This window comes from Tenrec ecaudatus, chromosome 3 (genome assembly GCF_050624435.1).
Source record: "Tenrec ecaudatus isolate mTenEca1 chromosome 3, mTenEca1.hap1, whole genome shotgun sequence".
Taxonomy (NCBI): domain Eukaryota; kingdom Metazoa; phylum Chordata; class Mammalia; order Afrosoricida; family Tenrecidae; genus Tenrec; species Tenrec ecaudatus.
This window is the reverse complement of record NC_134532.1, coordinates 87,233,452-87,236,893: the sequence shown is the minus strand read 5'-3', so window position 1 is coordinate 87,236,893 and position 3,442 is coordinate 87,233,452. Positions and strand designations below refer to the sequence as shown.

The 3,442-nt window shown below is 34.3% G+C and overlaps 1 non-coding gene across 1 annotated transcript; it reads right to left on the bottom strand.

The window, feature by feature from the left end:
• Nucleotides 1-2,703: 2,703 nt before the first annotated feature.
• LOC142443792 (U1 spliceosomal RNA) lies at nt 2,704-2,866 on the bottom strand. The gene has a single exon (XR_012783543.1). It is a non-coding gene; the product is annotated as a U1 spliceosomal RNA (small nuclear RNA).
• Between the last annotated feature and the right edge of the window lie 576 nt (nt 2,867-3,442).

The window sequence follows — 3,442 nt, the reverse complement described above, 5'->3', positions numbered from 1 at the left end:
CCTCAATATACTTTGATATTTCTAAATACTTGTATTTAAAATAAACTCTACTCTAATAGTACCTCATTACATAATGAAGAATGCATGTTACCAAATGAAATTATAACCATAGTTATAGGAGTTAGGATTTACAACACAGTACTTTTTTGGGGGGGAGGGGATAATTCAATACACAACAAGTAGGGACAGTAATTTACTGTGATTAGATGTTTGTACTGTTAAAAGCAATATTAACAAGCTGACTCTATATAGAGGATTATGTTTGCATTTTATTATGTCATGACTCTTTATGTCCTATCCTTTCCGACTATGTTTCAACAGTTAGCTTTATTAGCCAGACAGTAAATATGAGAGTTTGTGAATCCATGTGTTAGCAAGTGAATACTTATTTTATTAATAAAGAATTTTTCACATATGCAATTTAACATACAGATAAAATCATGACAAGTGATGTACATACTTTATTTTACTGGTCAATGATGAGTAAATTTGGGAGAGTAATCCATACAGTGGATTAATATTACTTATTTGGACAAAAATTAGCACCTTTTACAAACACAAAGTATTTATTTCTTTAGTAAATGATTGACTTTTGAGAATGGAAGAGCAGTGGTCTTATAGTCACTAAAACTTTAAACTTGAAAATCTTCTACCAAACTTGACAGGAATTTTTTGGCAAAAATTACTTCAGGCAATTCCCAAGGAAGTTTTAACTAATTTTGATCGTGGAACTACAGTCCTCCCATTTAGCACAGGTTTTTGCTTCCTGATTATTGACTTTTCCATATAATTATATAACAAACTCCATGACTGAGGCACTTGGTTAAATGGCTGCCCAGATTTGGATTAAACTATATTTTGAACTAAACTGTGGCCTGGCTTAAAATCTCTGTTTCTCCTATTTTGAAAAGATAAAGCAGCTTCTTATAAGTTTACCTGTTCATAACCAAAAGGGAGCATAGGTCAAGAATTTTGGGATTAATCGTTAAAAGATTCTTGTTCAAAGAGTGTTGAACTCTGGTGTTTCCTCCTTGGAGGAGGGAGACATTCTCTCTTGCCCTGCTCACTCCCCGTGAGACATTTCTGAGGAGGAGCCACATGAAACTACACTGAGGCAGTCAGAGTTTCACAGCAGAAGGAACCATGTGGAGATCCCTGACAGCACTGAGATGCTTAAAACTCCAATGTGTCCACAAGACTTCCCACCCTCTGGCCTGTCATCTTCCTGCAATTGGTGTCATTGCATTTGTTTCATGAGTCTGAAAAAGACTTTCTAGAGTGGTATCGGACATATGGGCTAATATCGGATTTATTGAGACTTTATCTGGACTGGGCTTGGATGTTTTCTCAATATTTAATTGCTTTTGTATATAAAACTCTTTCCCATACCAAAAAGCAAAAAAGGAATGGAAGAAAGAAAGAGTGATCAGCCTTATTGAAGAAGAATTATCTAGTTAACATGTTCTTGGAAATTAGAAAACCGACATGAAGATGTTGAGAAAAATTATAGTTTAATTATTCCTTTGTAACCTTGTGTTATGTAGTCTATTCTTGCCTCTGAGCATGTGATCCATTAGCTCTCTAAAAGTTTTGCTCTCCTCTTCAAGTTTAGAATACTATGGTCCCCTTCCCAGGTGCTAGTGTGTCACCCAATTCCTGAATCTCTACCTTTCAATAAAATTCTTCTATGCCTTGATACTTTACTATGGCTTAGTGATTTTTCCAGATTTAGAAAATTCATTCTTAAAATTTTGATTATTGATGATTAATCAAAATCATACCTATATTATTAGTCCACAGCCTTGTAAGCATATCCATATTTAAATAATGATACACTATTACTGTAGAAAGGTTGCTATTTATAATATTAGAATGATAAGTCAATAATGTATACCTACTATTTCCCCCCTAAATATCATCAGACAAACAATCAAAATTTAACATAAAATTAGAACCAATAATGAAAAATAGTCTTTCTTTCTAGTAAAAAATTACACTAAAGACAATAAAAAAAATTCACTGCCATCATCGATTCTAACTTGTAGCGGCTCTGTAGGATAAGGTAGAACTGCCCCGTAAAGGTATGAAATTGTAACTTCTTAAGGGACATAGAGGTAGGTGAAATATTAAATATCAATTGTCTTTCAGAAGGCTTTGATATTGATTTCCTCCACTTCTTAAATGAGCTTACATTAAAAACGCTGACGGACATTTCATTTTACAAATATTGATGGACTATAGTTACAATGCAAGAGATTTCTCAGTGTCATTTAACTTAGTAAAATTACTGAAGGACTGCACAGGCACAATTGTAATTCATTCTAAGTGGATGTCCTTTCAGCTCTCCTTGAGCTTCTGTCAAGCAACAAATGACCAGAACATACACTTGGGTTTTGTGTGTCATATAAGTGACAGCAAGTATCTCCTGAAGTATATGTTTTATTGTTTTTCCCCTTTGTAGACTGCAACATTTGGGAACACAGAATACATGCTATCTCTCCTATAACTAGATTGTGTTTTATATTCCTACTATTATTAATTGTTGTTCTATATAAAATAAAAGGTAGCCTTTTATTTCCCCTATTTGCATTCTACTCAGAGTTAAAGCTGCTACAAAATGGCTAAAATGATTACATAAAGTAAACTGTATAGGAAGAAGAATTTATGTAGGGAAAATGCACATCCTTTTAATTCTTTTTTAATCAGGGGAGAGTGCGAATGCAGTCCCCACTACCACAAATTAAGCAGTCGAGTTTCGCACATTTGGGGAAATCGCAGGGGTCAGCACGTCCGGAGTGCAATGGATAAGCCTCGCCCTGGGAAAACCACCTTCGTGATCATGGTATCTCCCCTGCCAGGTTAGTATCCCTTACCCTGATTTGTTGTTCTACATATCTTCCCATTTTAGTTTCAAAAACCTTTCAAAATACCCTTTTCAGTGTCAATTCCATTTTTGTAATATAGATGTGCATGTTTAATACTATCTTCTCTCCCTAATAAAATACAGAGTGCTAAAAATTCATATTTGAGAATACAGTCTTAGTTTGCATTACAAGTATATTCCTATATAAAACATTCTTGTTTAAGGGCTGTATGTAGGAAGTTCAGGAAGGAGAAATCATAAGCAGATGGAGCGTACAGGTCAGACACTAAGATAATTTTTTAATGCACATCAGCTAACTCACTTTTATAGATTCCATTCTATAGCATGATGACTCCTTGTTACAGTAGAACTGTGATTCATTAGGCTTTCGATGGCTGATTTTTTAGAAGAATATACCCAGACCTTTCTTCAGAGTTGCCTATTGGTAAGCTCAAATGACCAAGCTTTCAATTACAACTTTATAATGTTAATAATGTGTACCACCTAGGGACTATCTCTTACATTTACTGAAAAGAGAAAAAGAATAGCAAACCTTATCAAGCCTAATCATCTGAAAGA